The sequence below is a fragment of the Manis javanica genome, chromosome 2, assembly GCF_040802235.1.
Source record: "Manis javanica isolate MJ-LG chromosome 2, MJ_LKY, whole genome shotgun sequence".
NCBI classification, from domain to species: Eukaryota; Metazoa; Chordata; class Mammalia; order Pholidota; family Manidae; genus Manis; species Manis javanica.
The window spans coordinates 209,371,686-209,378,766 of record NC_133157.1 but is presented as its reverse complement, the minus strand read 5'-3'; positions in this window follow the sequence as shown (position 1 = coordinate 209,378,766).

Genomic DNA, 7,081 nt, shown 5'->3' with positions numbered 1-7,081 from the left:
AGAGTCCGCATTACAGCCACACAAAGGAAGTGGTGAAATCCCTAAGCACTTGTTTGGAAATGTCACATCTTTTTGCCCATGGTTGTGCCTCCTAGTGAAGATACCTGGTAATACAAATACACTGGGAGAGCCTTTCTAAAACGTCCTAGGCTTTTAAACAGCACCTAAAACCCAAAGAGCTCTAAACTATGTATCTATGCATTTTATTTATAAGTTTTAGAAAAGAGTTACAGTACTAATATGTACTTCATTATGTAAAAGCAGATAAGGAAGTTAAAGATGAGATACACAAATATGAATTGAAAGAAGGAAAATTTAATATTTCTCCTTCTTAACCGTTGGGACCATCTTGCATGCTCATGGGGTGTGCTGCATTATTTTGGAGATCTCTGAAAGCCAATCTTGTCAAATTGAGCTTGAGGTACTGGTTAAGAATGTAGACTTTGGGGTCGGCTGGTCTGGATGTGAACTCTGTCTCTACCACTTCCTAGCTGGGTGACAACCTTAAATTAACATCCTTGACTTCAAAACCCAAATAATAATAGTACATCCCTCACAGATTTCTTAGAAAAGTTAATTATATAAAACATTGAAATCAGTGCCTAGTACATGGTATGTACTTGATAAATGTTAATTATTTTCCTCAGTGCCACTATTAAAAATAATTTAAAATCTTTTTCTTTACACTGTCCAAAACAAACAAAAAGTCCAGATGGAAGGAAAAGGAAAGAAGCCTGGAAGGACTTCCTGCAAAAGTCTGAATTTGAATTTTCAAAAATATGTAAGAGTCTGTTGGGCGAAGGCAAGAGTCACCTCAGCCCTTTTGTAGCTAAAATATATTACTCAATCTTTTTCATAGATGCTGTTCTTTGCTGTTCAGTCTTCTCTTTCTTTCATCTAAACATATCTCTAGAGTCTCTTTGTTCCAAGGCCTATTTTTGCCATAATACCTGCAGGAATGTCACTTAATGGCTGGTATTTGCTCATCCTCATGTGTCCTCAATTATCCACATAGTCAGAAAGTAAAACCAACCCACTTCCCAGTCTCCCAGCCTCAGGGGTGGCCATGGGACCCCCTTCTATCCCAGAGGGTAGATGGAAGTCATGACTGGGCATTTTGTATTTCACTTTGCCCTATTCTTCCTGCCTGAATTTGCTCAAAGAGCCTAGAAGTGTAGGGCCATCTTGAACCTTCCAGGATGAAAGGGTCACGTGAAGGCTGAGAAGGAGCCTGGTTACTGAGGCTTTCCCTGAACAGCTACACCGACCCTAGCCTTTTTGTTAAAAAATATATACCTCCCCACAAACTGTTGAGTTGCTGTTTGTTGGAGTTTTTACCATTTGCTACCAAACACACTCACGCGTCTGGATTAACCACTGCAGTAAGAGATGTCTAATAGAGATGAATGAAGAAGGGCCCGAGAGGAATGGTAGGGCCTGTGAGGAGCCCTGGACATCTAAACCATCCAGAAACCCAAGAACTTCCCTCAAGAGCTTCACCTGGTTTGGTGCTGATTATTGCTGCCATCTAGTGGCAATACTTTGGAATAACTTGGAATGACTGGTAAAACAGTGGCTCTAGGAACCGTTTTTCCTACAGGTTTTTCTTCTTTTCCTCTGTCATTCATTCATTGATCGTGCGTTCATTCTATAAATATCTTATGAGGATGTACTATGCATTGCCTTGGTACTCATAAATAGGGAAATATAATAATGAGGTGGGGGGAATCCAGCTCCTTGCCCCTTGGAACCTACATACTTGAGGGAAGATAGCCATTAGTCAAATTAAAAAATGAAAAAGTATGCCTTGGAAAAGGCCGTAAAAACATGGTCCTATGGGGATCACTGACAGGGATTTGACTTATTGGGGAGATAGGTAGGAGGCCAGAAAAGGTTTTCCTGAAGATGTTCTGAGTGGCCTGAGAACTCCAGAATAGCCAGGTGAGTGGAGCATTTTCTGGGCAGTGAGAGCAGTCATGAGTGAGCTGCCACAAAGGGAGGCAGTGTGTTGAGTGCATGAAACATTCTCTAGGAGAGACCACATGCGAGGTCATAAAACAAACCTCGATAAACTTAAAAAGATTAAAAACATACAAAGCATGTTCTCTGACCACAGTGGGATGAAATTAGAAATCAATATTGAGGAAATCTGGGAAATTCCAAGTATATAGAAAATAAACAGCACACTCCTAAATGACCAATGGGTCAAATAAGGAATGTTATAGATGGCCTGAGTCTTCAGGCCTGAGCAGAAAAAGGACTGCCCCAGTGGCAATAGGGCAAACAAAATAAAGATGCTTTCTGGTTACAACTTATGAGTTTTGAGTATTTGTTTTATTGTTTACATTTTAAAACACTACGAGTCAATAAATAAAAAGACAAATATCACCATATAAAAATAACTCATACTGGGATTTTATTGTAAAATGTTAAGATTCAGTAAAATTGATGAATTAAAGTGAGAACTTTTCATATATTTTACTAAAACTTGCTATTTTTAAGTTTTTCTAAATTTAAATATTACAGTCTCAAGCTCTCAGTATAATATGAATTATTCAAAGCCAATGTACAATAATAGAATTTTTAATTATTGAATTATGCTTACTAATGTGACAATGTAGCTTTTTATATAACAATACTAATAAGGACAATTCTTTACCATCTTGGTTTTTACTTAAAATACACTGACATAAAATACAGAGAGCAAAATAACAGTATGCTATCAGTGAAAAACAGAAGTGGGAAGTCCACTTGGGAAGCTTAGAGACAAGGTCCTGGGCACTGTCACTGGGATGGAGAGAAGGGGATTCTCTGGGAAACCATGCAACAGGTAGACTCCATTAAAAATTCAGATGGATTTGTCGTGAGCACCGAGGGCAAGGGAGAGGCATGAGTAAAATAAAAGTCCCAGGTTTCTGACATGAGGGAGTAGGAGACTGGCAGGGACATTTCCCAAGCTAAAGAGTGTCCCGGCCCGCGGGACGAACGTGGAGTGTGCCGGAGACGCCTGCAGAAATGAGACAAGCAAGGGACACAAAGAATGACCAGCAAGACAGGATATCTGATCAAGCTGGCGAAGTTTATTGTTTACAGGCTCAATTTATACAAGTAGCAAGTAAGGGGTGGGTCAGTAGATAATTGGACCTTAGGTGGCGCTGGCGGGGAGGTGTTTTCACACATCCTCAAGGTCTCCCTATTTTCAGAGTGAGGAGTCTTGGCTCATCTTCAAGGACAAGATATGTTTTTGTGAGCAGATAACTTCCAAGGACTGCACCGGTTGCTCTCAAGCTTGTGCTTTCCCATGCTGCGTTCAGACGTGGGGGAAGGGACATAGCCCCAGCTCCCAACAAAAGAGGAGTGTGGAGAACACAATCTGAGTTCAATTTTGGAAGTGCTGAGTTTGAGGTGCCTGGGAAAAATCAAATGGGGGAAATGGTAGACAGGTATACCCATCAGAAGCAGCATCCAGTGAGGTAGGACGAAGAGCAACAAAATGTGCCTTCAGAATGGAAGAGAGGGATGCCTTGATCTCTTCTCCATGCTCAAAAAGCATCTGGAATTGCAATTCCAATAGCACTTAACTAATGGCATTAAAATTATTCATGAGCATAACTACAACTCAAATTAGGTTCCATGAAGGCAAGAACTGCATCTTATTCAATTCTCTATGCCTTCATGAGCTTAGTACTGGGGAAGTTAGCAAATAGTGGTGTTCAAAAAGTGCAGTAGCGATGCTAAAATGAATGAACAAATGAAGAGGCACCCAGTGGAAGAAAAAGGCATTCCAAGTGCAGCAAGCAGAGTGAAGAAAGGGAGGAAGAGAAAAATGAGAAAGCAAAAACAATTATTCCCCTTCATTTCCAGGCTCCAGGTTCTTTCAAGCCATGGAGGAAAGCTCTTGTGTATGCAGCCAGCCCACCACAGTTCAGAACCTTCCTACATGAAAGCTGACAAATTACAGGAGAGAAAAGAACTTAACAGAACTGAATATAGCCTCTATTGTGAGGGGCTGGTGGATGGTCCCTTGGTCTTCAGTGTGCTGGCATCTCAGCGGGAAGAGGTGGTAACAGAAACTCATCTGTAGCTGGGGTTTCCCTGACTGAGATTCACATGGAATGAAATTCTGGCCATTTTAGGAGAGCCAATTTGGGAAAAAGGTTGCCCAACCTCCTCCTTCCTCCCAGTTAATTTTCCTAATCTACTTCTCCTTTACTGACTAATTATCCTCTTCTGCATTTGAACTCATGGTTGCCCACAAGATTGTTTATTGTTGTCATTGCTGGTTGCTTTTGCTTTGTTGTGATTTTAATGAGTTTAAGGGATGGAAATGATGGGAAAAGTGAGATCATGTGCTTGAGTGATGGTGGATCAAGATGGCCATCTACAAGCGAGGCTCATCTGTAAATCTGCATTTTTTTAAAAGGACCATTTTCAACTCTTAAACTAAGTTAGCTTTCAAATTGTATCCTCTAATATTTTATTTATCCCATATTAAAAATAAGATGTGTCTGGGTCAAAGTCCATACTACATTATTTTCATTACTGTTGCAAGGTGTCAGACTGACTTTGGAACAGAAGTAAATCTAGAGGAAAAACACTGTAAGATATGACATCTCTCATCTCCCACTACAAATAAAACTAAAAGGAGTTTCCATTTGTATGGGACCCAGAAAACAATTTATTTACTGTATCATAGATTTTCTAAAGATTTTTCTAAGATATAAATATAACATTTGTTCTTCATATGTACTTTGTAACTAGAGAAAAACGTACAAAAGAAAATTGAATCACCTATAATTGCATCACTGCTGTTCACATTTTAGAGCTTGCCCTAATAAACTTGTTTAAATGTGTTATGAATGTTATGTCAAAAGACAGACATGAGCAGCCAGAGAAAGTGAAGATAAAGCTCAACGAAGAAGCCATCCAGATAAGGGTCAAAGAAAAAGCCAGGCAAACTCTTCCCAGGTAGAGGGTCCCATGTGGAGACAATAAAGGCTTTGCAGGGAGATAACTTCCTCCCCAACCACATCACAATTGAATGGAACTAAGAACTGCACAGACCACATCTCAGCATGGGGAAAGGACATGCTAAGACAGATGACTATAGAAAGACCTGCAAATCAAAAAAACCCCACCTTATCAGTCAAAGAGTTGCCTCCCAACCAGAATGCAAAATACACACTTCCCGCCTAACAGATCAACGCCTTTGTCTACCTTTACCCTGGGCCACTCTTCCCTTGGAGAGTATTCAAATAAAACTTTCCCTCTGCTTCACTATTGTGTCTCTGCCTTTCAATTCTTTGTTGCAGTGGGGACAAGGACTGAGAAGAATGAACTCAATCCATAACAAATGCATAAAAAATAAGTCACCGTCTAAGGCATAATTGTATATTTTTCAGCTTAACACTGCATAAGGAATAACATCCCATGTCACTAAAGTTTCTCTGGTCATCATAATAATTATAATATTTCCATATAAAGGATGTACCATAATTCATTTAACCCTTCATCACATAACTTTAAGTATAGTTAGAACTCTTAGTTTATCAGTCTTTGAATTTCTGACCGTTTCCACATTCATGAATGGACTACTGTTTGAATGTGAATGAAAATATTCAAGTCTCTTGTGCTAAAAAAAATCATTTTCTTAATAACTATGGTATTTGCCAAGCAATGACTTATGACTAGGTGTTACACAAGATGCTGGGGATATAGCAGTAAACAGCAAAGGAACATTTTTGTTTTATGAGATTATTTGCTGCTATAAGAAAGACATTTAAGAGTAAACAAACAAATAGCAAACAAGGTCTAAATACAAAATTAACAGTGTTAAATAGATGTAACAGTGGAGGTAACAGAGTGACACTTCAGAGAGTATTGAATGAAGGCCCACAAAAAGATGACATTCAGACAAATTCCCAGCCATTGCATCATCTAAGGGAAGGGCATTTCAGAAAAGGGTCACAGCAAATAAAAATATAGTCAAAGGGGACCCCCACCATCCACAGGGGGGTTTCTGGGTATCTCCCCACCATCTCTAGGGGCAAACCACCCAAGCATTGCACCCATGAAGACAGATTTTGGTTTCAGAGCTCCTGCTGACTATGCCAGCTGTAACTCCAGGAGGAACACATGTTCCCAGACCAGTGGCAATAAGCCACAAATCACTGAAACAGAAATCAGTTGAGGGAAAAGCTAGATGGGGAGAAGGCCTTTCACTGATCACAAGAATCCTGGCTCTGTCTGTCTACTCCTGCTTACCCCTTCTCTGGCTGCTGCTCTTGCTCCTTTTGTTTCTCTCAAGTTTCAGCTGGGGAGGCCTCAAAACCCTCTGCTGTCTTGATGCATGCTTGCCTCTCCCACCACCAGTCTATGACTAGGGAAATAGACTAAGGAAAGAGTAACTTCTCTGCACCACTTGTAAACATTTATTGATATGGAGATAGACTAAGGTCAGGTGAGAGATTCTGGAAATATTGCAGTTTTACCCACACTGGCCCGCCTTGGACACAGGCTAAGTCAATTATGGTAAGCAGAGAAAGTCATCAGGCAAAGACTACTAAATGCTTTCAGTTAGAGGCCACTGGGTTGACATATACAGGAATGGTGAGTCCCAAGGGTATATGGGGCCCCAAGCAGATCTTCTACTCTGTCCTGACTGATGTCTTCTTCATGGAATCTTAGTGTTAAACATAGAGATGAGACTGAAAACAACTACTCTGATACTGAATAGGTGTCAAGAAACAAAGTGTTTTAGACATAGCCTTCAGTCTTCCACACAGACCTGAACTGGGTCTTCAATTAATGTTAACCTCTCTGGGTCTCAATACCATCATCTGTAGAATGGTGGAAGGTAAATAGACAGGATAGGGCTTCTTTACAATTCTTATTTTTAATTATTTATCTGTAGGGGAATTACCCTTCATCCTTATTAGATTTATCAAAGCATTTCAACAGGTATTTAATATTTGCCATCTAGCCAATTCATCTTGTTACATTATGTCTTTTGATATCTATTCTTTACTAGCTACCATTAAACACATTTTACATATTTCTAATCACTATAGCAGTTACCTGA